Below are 12,901 nucleotides of genomic sequence, written 5' to 3'. Positions count from 1 at the left end.
AGAACAACTGGCCTGGCAGGTTTATTTATATTTCAAAGACCGAGTTTATTAAAGTGCCTTAAAAATTCAAGGAAGAATAGAAATGTCACAACAGACCAAAAGAATGCATAGATAATGTAGCATAAAAAGAATGAATAAAGAATCAAAGCAAAAGGTGAAAATAATAAAAAATGAGCAGTGAACACAACAGGTGTAAGGCTGGATTTCATTACATTTCGTCCATTTTGGTCCAAATACGTTACTCGTGTAAACTCCACCATACCATCTATTCAGTATGCAAGCAGCATTGAATACATTGATTAGACTACATAACCGATCACATGTTATAAAGAAGCACTTAATAAAGTTTTATTAAGCTTGTCTATTACCAAACAGAATTTAGTACACTCTGCCTCCATCTCCTGCGTCTACTCAAAACAATATCCGTGGAGGATGGGGGGTTTGATTTTCCCTAACCAATCACTTGAGCCCGGCCTATCAACCCTGAATTTAATGTTATTCTAAGTACACACTGAGGCATAACCGTCTCAGCACACAGGTTTTGCAAGGGTTTAAAGAGTGGAGTGGAACGAAGTAAAACAGTTCCGCTTGTTCCTTCATTTCCTTCATATCAATAGACACGCCTCAGGGGTGCCCAAAACAGGCAAGCAATTATTACTGTAGCGCATCACAGATTGAGAACTCTTGACAACAACTTGACAACAGTATTAATCCTGCCCATTGTGCTGATTGGCTAATTGTTGTACTGCAGCAATCCTAGTTGGAAAGATCGTTTTTTAATCGAGAAACTGCTTTTCATGCGAACGAGCTAGATGGGTCGATCAGTCACCTCGTTGGATAAGACCGTTTCAAAGCGTCTGGATCCAGATAATTATCAACCTGACCATTTCCAGCTCTCATTAGGAAAAAGACTCCGGTTTGAGTTTGGAAATGAGACCCTAAATCACTCTCAAGAGCTGCATAAACTAATCAGAAAAACCTCTTTAGGTATAAACAGTTGTGATGTGGCAACTAATAAGTCATGTCTTGTGTAACAGAAACAGCAGCAGAGTGCAGCTCAATTAGCATTATGTCAGGCAATTAGTGAGGAAAACCAGGCGTTCTCCATATTCTTCTGCCGCTTGGCTCCTTGAATCTTTTCAGCGTCATTAATTTGTGCCACACTGTGTTAGTTAATTTACAAATGGTGGCAAAAAGTCAGCCCACTGTAACAATGCAATTATCCATCATGGATTCCATGCACTTTAATTTGCTGTCAAACAATCTTAGAAATCTTCTTATAACCAACTTCCTTGCCACAAGCCAGTGATGATCCATTTACAGACCATTTGATACCATCAGCTCTTCCAGACATTAATTAATAGGTACACTTTTCTCAGGTATTAAACAAAATCTCGTTTTCATTTTTGGGCAGTAATAAGAACCTCGGTGTACAGCTAGAAACTCCTCTCTACTACTGTACATCAACTACATCCACAGAAAAGAAAGGCAATCCCAGTTCAAAGAAAGAGATCAGCCAGTTTCTTTCACAGATGAAACCATGCAGGTAAAGCAGATACTGATGCAGCTTTTGGATTCCATTTCACTTCTCGTAGTGTATTTTTTTAATTTGTTATATAAACTCAGTGGTTTAATTAAGGTGAAATCTTGCAGATATCTGCTGTATATGATTAAAACTATCTGGTGCTAAGAGACGGGTTATTTCTGAAGTCAGAGGAGAGCAGTAGAAGAGCGACAGAGAGTTAAAAAAGCATGTTAGCGATCACTGGAGGGTGTTAAGATCAAGCCCCGATTAATGTGATCAAAGACCAGAATGGTTTTTGTAGTTTGTGTGCGTGTGCTTTTTTTGTGAGAGTTAGATACATGCTTCATGTTTCTGTAAGCATGTTTGAAATATGCGACATCGTACCCTAATCGATTCACAGCACCTTACTCTTGTTACAAAGTGAGAGTAACTGCAAAACACATTCATGGTTAGCCACCTGCATTGCACAACCAACACAGACAATATTAAATATGCAATATTCATAGACAGACTCCAAGAGAATCCATTCTCTACAAGTTGTATGTACTTGAGTGTGTCTTTGTATGTGTGTGTAAGTGACAGGGAGAGATGATTACTCAGGCATCGTGAGTAGATTTAACAAGTAAATTGAACACAGAGGTGGGCCGCCTCCCTGCTTGTTCTTCTGTCCTCTAATTTAATTTTTTTCTTACTCTGTTTTCCAGCAGGGCTCTTGGATATCAATGAGTTCCTGTCCAGCTGGGAAGTGAACTTGCCTCTAATAAAGAACAGTCCTTTATACTGTTTGGGACCTGGCTGAAGGGGAAAGAGGCAGCAAGGGGAAGCATTTGTGGTGGCATTCTTTAATGAACTGAACTAATAAATATGCTGTTGTTGTCAAAACTTTATATAAACTAGTCATGGACATGAAAATAATGGTATTTTTTTATTGATGTCTTTGACCTGTTCTTTATACCCCCACAAAAAAATTGGTTAAATGTTCCTTAGCAAATTAAACCTTGACCACCCTGATGCTTTTGGAAGCCATCAACAAGGTTCATTTAAATTGGTTGGTTTCCTGACACAGAACCAGCTTTTAAATGTAGTCCACAAACTTTCAGTAGGATTGAGGTCAGGGCTTTGGAAAGACTAATCTAGAAGCTTAATGAAGCCACTTCCAAGGAGTCAACTGCACATAAGTATACGTTACTCTGATGTGTCCTCACTTTGGCCAGGTGGTGACCCTCAGATGAGAGGAAAATGGTTCAAATCTTCATAACAAACCCACGAACCACCAAGGCTCAAACCTGCCATGGACTGGAAACTGCTGGAACTGCTTGACTGAAATTTGCACCTCCCTACACTGACAAGATACCAACTAATTTAAATGAACTGTCAAGAAGAGTGGTCAAATATTCGGCTAGAATTGTGCCAGAAGCTTATTGACCAAAAACCAAAATCATCTGGTTGAGGTGGAATTTTCTAAGGAGTATCTGTATACTAAAAATAAAATATATTCAAACTTATACACCCATTTCTCTTTAAACCAAAAATCATCCAACAATCATTCCACTCTGGAAAAAGAAGATATCAAAGAAATCACTGAACACCCCAAATTATCACGTCTATGATGAGAGTATGTAGACTTCTGACCACAACTGTAACTGTACTGTTGTCTTAAAAAAAAAAACTTCTTTATAATATAATAAGTTTAATGTCTAACATAAATTTTAGAAACATTGATTTGCTTTATTTTCACGAGTAATATCTGAAGAACATTACCGGTACATATACATAAAATATACAGCTTGGAGAGGCTTACCAGTGTTGTTCCTATCACAATAATATAACTTAGATCGTAACAAACAGCTCAAAGTGGGTAAGGTGTGGCTTTTTATTGGGGAACTGCTTCATATAGGATTTTTAAGACCAATACTGATATCGATATTTGGTGATGTAAAAATATAATATACTGGCTGACATTTTTTATCCTTTAGATACACAAAAAGATTTCTCTAGCATTCCTTGTGTGTAGTTATTACTTACTAGTTTTTTACTAAGATTATATGACAAGCTGGTTGTTGTTTTGTGGCATGACAAACACATGTTACCAACAGGGAAGCTCCAGAGAGCCCTCTGGTGGACAAACTGCAAACCTCAGTGCATAGTTGAAGGGTGTTTCTTGTCTTTAATATACTTTTTAAATTTCATTTATCAGGAACTATAAATATAGATATATTTGCAAATAGCTAATATATATATATGGCCATTATATTTGCCAATATATGTTTTTATATTAATATAATTAAGCTACAATTAACAGAACTAGTCAAAAAATTGATCTGAATTTAAAGACAGAGCTTGCTTTGTGCATTCTAAACAAAATTATCAACCACAGCATAAGCAAATTTCTGACCTCTTGTACTGTACTTACTAATCTTGTATTTCCGAATCTAAAAATAAGACAAGGGGATGTGTATCTACAATGCAACAGGAAACCTTTCTTTACCCCAGGTTCCCGGCTCTTTTTGCCCCAAACACTGTAGCTAAGCAGCTGAAAGGCTGACCTCCTCTCACTAAGACACATCTTTTGACTCCAGCCATTTTCTCACCATTATGTTAAGCAATGGGCCTTTGCCTGCCAGAGACAGGAGACTAGTTGCTGAGGCTATCATTCATAGCACAGAGGAGGAAAGGATTAAGGCCATTGAGAAAGAGCAGGAGAGAGAAGGGTCTGCATCTTAATGCAGGCCTGAGTGTGGAACAGCCTTGTTATTAGGTGGCTCTCTGGAAAAAGAGCAGCGGCTGGGTGGGTGGGTGGCTGCTTGTGAAAATAACAACATTTGCTATCTAAAATCCAGTGGTTAGCACTTTTTCAAAGATCTTACCCTTTAAAATCTAATTATATTTGCAATGAAAAGATAACTTTTACCATTGAATTTTTAATGCTTAACTATTTTGTCTCTTTTATAACGTCAAATGATTTCTGTTCCCTCGTGATTTTTCCTTCTGGAGGTGCGTAACGCTAACACATTACAATCTAAAAATAGTTCACCACTGACACTGTAATAGATGATTGTCTTTAAGAAATATCTCTCTTCTCCATTTGGCTGAGGGATACAGCAAATTATTTCACACAGCCAGAACAGAAATATTATTGCAACACTTCAAAAGACTTAGTATCACACTCAGTGACCAGCTTTTACACACAACCTGGCTTTTGCTGTCTCACACATACACCTAAACACATTTACATGTATATATATTCAGATACAACTGACATGGACTCATCATAACAGCATTTTACACTCCTGTGAAATCCTCCAGTCACTGCTCTGCTGGTCTCACTCTCTATCGGGTTACAGTCACCAGATCACCTTAAAGAAAACAGACTCAGTCATGTTGATCACCACATGGAAAAAAGGGAAACAATTCCTATTGAACACAGGAACTATTAATACAAAGACCTAAAACAACTTCATACATTTCTCATGGTTTGTTGATTCCTGTAGAAAGAAAAATAAACATCACCACTGTTTGCTATGCTTCGCTGTAAAAAGTGTTCTGATTCATGCTAAAATCTTTGACTACTGGTCGCACAAAACACTTTTTTTTTTCATACAGTTAATGGGCCTTTCCTGGCATCACACCAGCGATAGTAGCTCATCATGTTGTGTGCAGAATTACAACAGCCTGGGCGGTGTAGCTCCCCCTGGCCAGCCTGAACTTGTGCCAACCCCACTATCCCAGTGCAGCCTGGCTAGCATGGATATTAGCTCCAGTGCAGGTGGAAAAGGGGCTTTGGCGCTCATTCCTCAGCCTGGTGCCTCTGGAGAAGTGAGACGTAAGGTTTAATTAGAGTAGATAGCACGGCATTTTGGACAAGTAGGGGAGGCTTTAATTGATGTCAGAAGTATCTTACTTTGTGCAGTGTTGTGATTTCACTGGGGAAAAAGGGAGGCAGTAAAACCAAGTCTTTGGTTTAAATTAGAGAGAGTATGTTTGTAACAGCTGAAATTTAAATGTCTAGCAGATAAGAGTTTTTAAAAAAAAGTACAGAAAACAAGAAAATGTAGCGCTGACACCGACATGATAATTGTCTAAAATTACACACAGTTTTGGTTTCTTGAATGCTGTGTTCTGTAATCAGCAGACAATGACAATTTAAATAGCAAACAAAACTTCCATGATCTTTTCCGGGTATCACCGCAGTTTTCTAAACAAATCAGGCCTAAATAATAGAGACTTTGAGCCTTTGTTAAGAATAATCTGGTTTTCTGACAGCACTCTTGCTAAAAAACACATCTCAAGTAAATTATAAAAAGAAAGTTGCTTGTCATCCAACATCTCACAGGCATCTTATGTGTGAGAATAACAGACCGGCAATAAGCAAAAAAGGTTTGTTTGGCATTTTCAGCATGTGCATTAATCAGTTTTGACTTCTGCTACGACATTCCAACTGCTACGGAAAGTAAACAAGGAAATAATATGTGCGTGTGTGTGTTACCGCCCCAACACTAACGCGCTCTTAATCCAAAACAGCCCGAAACAATGTTGCAAATAGACGCAGAGCTGTGATCTATTTCTAAAGAGGTTTATTGAGAACAAGTAGAAAAAGGAACACCAAGATATAAGAGATTTGGTTTCCTCTGAGGACCCTTTTTCCAACTGGGAGGAATGACGACATCTTATCTCTCCAGTGAGGCCATTTAAATATAGACTCCCGCTGCTTTAGCTGTTCCTACAGCGTGAGAGTCTGTTGATTTGCGAACCAGACTTCCTTTTACGTTGCCATCCTTGAACTTCAGCAGCAGTGACATCAGCTTTATGTCCTGAACCCTTCCTCTAGGAAGTCAACATAATAATTCATATTTACTGCGCTAACATTAAAACTTCCATTTTAATATTAATCATCCCTGAGCCCACACATTCAACAAGTCACAGGTCTCTCACGGCTCTCTGCAGAAACCCAAGAAGGAAAAGATTTTTTTGCCTTCATCACTCCATTGATGCAATATGGTGTAATCTGGCCCCCCTGACCAAGCAGATATTTAATACAGGACTGTTCTATACATAATAAATGGCCCTAAGCCATACACCGCTGCATCCTTCTAAAGCAAAACTAGAAACGGCCTGCCCTTGAAATACCACCAGGGTGTGGAAGTTCTATTCTGGAGCCCACTGTTTCCATCCATACAATATGTGACATTGATAATCTTGTTTTTGAGGTCAAAGGGTTCTCGCAAAGAAAAAAACCCCCAACAACTCCAGAATAAGTGCAGGGTTATCAATAAATGACATGAAAAAAAGGCGCTCTGACGCATGTTGATGCACATGTGAGGTAAGTGGATAATGAAACAACATGGCTGAGGGCTGGTATGCTTCTCTCTGTGCATGTGTGCATGTGCGTGCATGTGTGATGGAGACAAGCGAGGGGGGTGGGCAGAGTGCTGCTGAGAGTGATGAGATGCGATGAGACACAGTTTGAGTGAGTGCATACTAGTGGGGGTCGTGATGGTGGTGGGGATAGTGTGTGTGTGTGTGTGTGAAAGTGGATGAGAATGAGCGAGAGAACAAGAGAGGGAAGATAGACATAAATGGCTATGAGTTAGCATGGCCTACTATTTTTTTTTATTGCAGTTGAAGCAAATTGAGGCCACTAACGCAGCAGTTAGGCTGCTTTTCAGGTCACTCAAAAAGCTGTACTAAAAGGGTAGCTAGACCTAAATCCACTGTTAATTTGATGGAATAAAAGACACCGCAACCTAGTAAAGGATCAAAGCATGCTGCCGCACATCGTGTCGCTACAAGTTGTCTCATGTCGTCGTGTTACGCGTGCAGGACAGCCACACCGGAGTTAATTTGATTGAATTAAAAATCTTGATTACTGGCTGAGCACAGCTGGCTCAGAATCAGTTGACAGTGTTGCTCCTTTTTTAAGGTGCCAAATAGAGACTGCCATATTCTTCTCACTGTTTGTGCCACTCAGGTTGCAGGTTGCCAAAGTCTTTAGTCAACATTGCGGATTCCTTTTGCTGAAAACATCGTCCCTATCCTCGGTATGATGAGCTGGCTCTACTCAGCAATGCTGTGGGAAAAGGGACTCTTCAGCTCAGTCGGATGGGTGATTCATTTGAGTTTGTGGAGTAATTGACCTTGTAAATATGGAACTTGGGAGTCTGTGCTAAATCATTATCTCTGAATTAGCCGTTCCTCATTTTTTAGCACTTGAAACAGTACGAGCATTTACATAAAAACTAATATTTCATGAAATGTATGGCTCCCAGTAGCCATGGAGCAGGTGGCTGTCTTGGCAATGTGCAATTGGTGACACAAACACACACAAAACTTGATAAATGAACATAAAGATTAAGGGACAGTCAGGCTTTTCAGGTTCTGTAGAAGCTGCAGGAGAAAGACTCATGATTTTGACAGGCAATGTGTGACAAAAAACTTGTGAATACATTAAATTTCAAGCAAGGCTCTTATTATAAGTATGACCCAATTACAGCATGAATATGATTATTTTTAAAGGAGGAACATACAAATTAAACTGAGAAACCCTAATCATGTTTTTAACTGCTTGTAAGAAGGAACTGTTAAAGATGAGCTTTCAGATTTTACAACTATCTTAGTTGTATGCTATATTTCTATTAATTTCCATACACAAAATGGGAACAAATCCTGCAGTCCGTGATTATTACAACATAGTTAACCACTCCACAAATGTCAGAGTCCAAACCCCCAATAAGCACTTCTGTGCCTGTCCAAAAAAATCACACCGAGAAAGCTGTGGAGGAGGAACTGCATCAATCATTTCAGGCACATATCAAAACATCCCACAGCCCCATGTTGTTTTATTTAACCACACAGAAACCAGCAAGCCCCCAAATCATATGAGAGCGCCTGTGAATTTTCAAGAAATAGCCTTTAGCCTGTTATGTCTTCTAAACCCGCAAAGGCGCAGTGTAAATACTGGCTCCAAAAAAAGGAAAAAACCAAAAAACAGCGTTTTGAATCAGCATGAGTCACCTTCCCACCCACTTTGGACGAAATGTTCACTCCTGTCTAACAGATTTGACTTAACATGTAAAACACAGAGAAATTCAGTGGGCGATATGTGGGCTCCTAGACACAAACAACAAGTAAATCAACAGTTTCAGTCTCTGTGGAGCCGATTTGGGTTTTTAAAAAAATTATTAATATTTTTTTTTACCTTCGGGTGAGAGCGCTTCTCGGAAATTGGAGAAGACGACTTGGAGAATGTATCCGTGTTTAGTCCGTAACTTCCCGTGCAGGGCATCTGTTTTTCAAGATGTGCTGACAGCGAGGAAGAGGAGGAGGATGAAGGAGATCACACTTGCGAGCGTCGCTGTGGTAAATAGCAGTGACAGGCGCTTTCCGCTGAAACCCGGCGTGCCGTCCTTTGACGCCTTATTTGTCCGGTGAGTTTGTGTGCCTCTCGCGGGGGTAAAAGCGGGAACGCCGGTCCACCGTGGTCTCCATTACCGAGCTCTGTGTTCACTCTATATTTCTAAGCTTAAAGACGACAGACAGGCACATGAACAAAGAGACAGACCGAAAGAGGGAGAGACACACAGGCAGGTGAGTAGAAGGAGAGGAGGACTGCCTCTGTCTGTCAGGCAAGCGAGGAGAGAGACTGAGACACTGCTGCAACCAACCAACAAACTCCAGAGAGAGAGAGGGGGAGAGGGAGAGAGGCATAAGTAAGCTATTGACTTCTCAGTTAGCAAAAGGCTTTAATCTGGAGTTGTGTAATTCATCACCATGAAAACCATCTGCAAAGATGACTCTTAACTAACTACCATAATGGACTTATTCAGCGTTATATCCAAATCAAGAGTCTAGCTAAAAACACTGGATTCGACATTTTTCACAGTTAAAATCATCTGCAAAAAAATCAGTTTTCTGCTTTATCTGTAAACTCCAGCTGGGATAAAAAGGTAATCATGATAGGAAAATGTAAACTCTATTATGGATTTGAGGAAATGTTGCCTATTTACTCTTCATCAACAGTGTGTGTGAGTGTTTTAAATTATTAATATCACAATGAGCTAACAATAAAAATGCAGATTCTCAGAATCATCCAGCAACTACTGTAAACTGAAATATCCCCCAATTGAAATGTCACAAAACCGCTCACAGACAGATTTAAGCAGTTTGTGGTTTCAAACCATAAATAGATACCAGTGGCCCCCAACAAAACAAACAAAAAAAAAAACCATTCAAAAATGCACATTAGAAATCTATTGTTTCTTATATGATAATGCAAAAGCCTTTTCAGTTGAGTTTTTCTCTGACAAAAGAGAATGAACATATTTACTGAGTCCCTTTCTGCGAGATAGATGTTCCACATTTAGGGAGACAGGCAACCATAATGAACAGAAAATAACACTGGACCTGCCCATCTGTTTTTATCAGGCCTCTCTTGCGCAGGGAAGGTAATTCATTTTGTCGCCCTCTCCTTTATCACTGTATGAAGTCTGTATGTTATGCAAAAAGAGTACAGGCTGAAATGAGGTGAAAGTGAGCAAAAGACACAGATATGAAATGATTCAGTACCATGGACAGCTCACGGTCTGCAGCCTAACTAGGCCAAACGCTGCTCTTGTTCTTGCTGTCGCCTTTGTAATTATGTCAGTTAATCTAAATTCAGCTCGGAACAGACTTATATTAAGATTAGAGCCATTGTACTAAAAAATTATGATGTTCACAAACTGAGGCACAAACTCTTAGTGTACTGACTAAGAAAGACAGGGAGGCACGGCAAGTGTGGCGAGACATCAGTGAAGATTTAGTCAAGCTAATGCACCGAGAGCACTACATGTTTATGGCTTTATTGTAGGCCTGTTTCCACTTGTCACGTTTGATTGCTCTTGTCCCCCAGGATGTTAAAGCCGGGGAAAAATACAAGTGTTTGTTAAAAGGTTGACTTTTTACCTTTTACACACACAAGATCACTTTCTCTCTCTCGATCTCTCTCTCTCGCTCACACACATACGCTCACACAGGTAGATTAGCCCCAATTATAATTAGCTCATTAGTTTTCTCATTAGCAATACGATTACAAAATACCACTTGACTTTTATTTTAGTCTCACTTTTTTTACAATTTTTTGCCAAAGGTGATGATTTTAGTTTTCTTGTATTTGAAGTACAAAAATCGATGCGTTAAACTGATAGAAGAACACTGGGGTGATAGAAGAACGTGGTTCTATTCCAACTCATCAGTCTCTCTCAGACCATTTCTACACACTACAGAAAGCAATTTTCTCCAAAACAGGACAGTGTTGTTGCTTATTGATCACTTTTCCATTAGAGATCTCTACACTTTCTTCTGAGCAAAATTTTTGAACTGAACTGGTAATGAGGTGAAGCCTCAGCCACTGTTCACTTGACACCTTTCTCCTGGAGCAAGAACACAGTCTATACACTAGGGTGCACAAATGATTGGCTCTGTGTCTTGGCATTTCTGCTGCCTTATACAACGAAGCTAAAGGGAGGTTTTCTGATGGTAAAAACTCTCAAGATCCAGACCTTTCCTTGCAACACATGGCAGGCATTTCTACATGTGTTCCTGTCATGTCTGCTGCAACACGAAGCCTGCATAATCCTGGCTCATGTGCATTAAAATTAAAGCAACTCCCTTCTGCTGCCTTTCTCTCTAAGCGTGTACTTCAGCAGCATCTGTGCTGTGAGGAGGCAATGTGAGGGAGGATTACCTGCTTAATTAGGGAACTTAGGCTTTGTATGTTAGTGTGAGGGCAATACATCAGGAGTGTAATCATAAGTAATCAAACACCATTTATTTAATCTTTCCCAAAGCATTCGCTTTACAAGATAGTGAGTAATTGCAACTTCTATTAGACCCTATAAACACATACACTCACCAGACATTTTATTATGAGTGCCTTTCTAGACTCTCTGGACTCTCTTTTGCCTTTTAAAAGTGGTTCATATTGACATGATAGCATCACACATGATAGAAGCCAGCTTCACATCGATGAGCTTTGTGTTATTGACTTCCTGGAAGCATCCATAGGAAGATGTTTACACTGTGGTCATAAAGGCTGATCAGCAGAAACACTCGGGTAGACTGTATCATTTAAAAGATGCTCAGCTGGTACTAAGGACCCTAAGTGTGCCAAGAAAACAACCCCCCACATTATTTAATTACTACCATCAGGATGAACCGCTGAAACAAGACAGGATGGATCCATGTTTCATGTTGTTTAACCATCCAAATGTCGAAGTAGAAATCAAAATTCATCAGTCCTAGATCTGTTGTACTGTGCTGGTGAATTTGAGTTGCACACCAGTTGGCACCTGCTGTGGTATGTAGCCTGTCTGGTTTTTCTAGTTGTATCGAGTTGTTATTCAAGTTAACACTGCCTTCCTACTAGGTGGAAGGAGTCTGGTTCTTCTCCTCTGACCTCTAACATTAATAAGAAATCTTTGTCCAGAGAAGTGCTACTCAGTGGATATTTTCTTTTTAAACCATTCTCTCTAAATCCTACAGATGGTTGTGTGGGGAAAATCCCAGTGGATCAGGCGTTTCTGAAATATTCAGAATATTCATACCAGCCTGTCAGGTTTTTTTGTCCACCACACCACATTCAGTCACTTAACTTACCTTTCTTCCCTCTTCTGATGCTCAGTTTGAACTTCAGCAGATTAGTAATGCCAAGTCATGGTCCAACTAACAAACAGATGGTCTCTCTCTCTCTCTCGCACACACACACACACAGACACACACACCGATTCTTCTCTAACATTTGACACAGTCACAAAAAGTCAGTACGTTGCTGGTTCAAGTCGCATATGGGAATTAGTAGTGGCATTTCACAGAAACCAAGGGACCTTTCAGGACCTTTCACTCTGTTCCACGAACACTGGTGCGACTAATTAAGGAAATAGTTCTGTTTATGCATGATGTCTGCACCTGCTCATCAACGTCCCTGACAACACCGATTAACTGCATGTGGTGTAAGAATAGAATTTGACAGCATATTAACAATTGGGAACAAAAATTGAAGCTGTGCTGCAGATCTGAGCTTCACAGTGCATCTTCTTAATTTAAAAGCAGTTTGGGGATTTTTGTTGGACCCGCTATAGTTCTGGCCCCGTATTGTTAATAATTAAAATATGACCTTCATTTTGATGTCAGCTCCACCCCTTTGCACTTTTGTTCTCACAAAATCTACCCACAGACAGACAGACAGACAAGCACCTGCCAAAATACTTGAAGCACTTTGCCTTTGTACAGAAGGCGTCACCAGGATCACATAACCTACATAAAAACCTACATAAAAATGAATGAAAGCGCATATTTGTTGGTAGGAAATAGCTGTTTAATAACAAAATTGGTTTGTTTGTT

The 12,901-nt window shown here is 39.7% G+C and overlaps 1 protein-coding gene across 7 annotated transcripts in view; it reads right to left on the bottom strand.

Moving 5' to 3' along the window:
* The window catches only part of dlgap4b (discs, large (Drosophila) homolog-associated protein 4b), a 117,237-nt gene extending 108,067 nt beyond the window's left edge, over positions 1–9,170 (bottom strand). For 4 of the 7 annotated variants that reach the window (XM_025907383.1, XM_025907382.1, XM_025907381.1 and 1 more), the window contains exon 1: positions 8,721–9,169. The gene's annotated coding sequence lies outside the window, so the exon portion shown is untranslated. Of the gene's footprint in view, positions 1–8,720 lie in introns of all 7 variants that reach the window. The other 3 variants (XM_025907385.1, XM_013269162.3, XM_025907386.1) reach the window with 2 other exon arrangements.
* Between the last annotated feature and the right edge of the window lie 3,731 nt (positions 9,171–12,901).

This window comes from Oreochromis niloticus, linkage group LG5 (assembly GCF_001858045.2).
Source record: "Oreochromis niloticus isolate F11D_XX linkage group LG5, O_niloticus_UMD_NMBU, whole genome shotgun sequence".
NCBI classification, from domain to species: domain Eukaryota; kingdom Metazoa; phylum Chordata; class Actinopteri; order Cichliformes; family Cichlidae; genus Oreochromis; species Oreochromis niloticus.
This window is presented reverse-complemented; position numbering and strand designations above follow the sequence as displayed.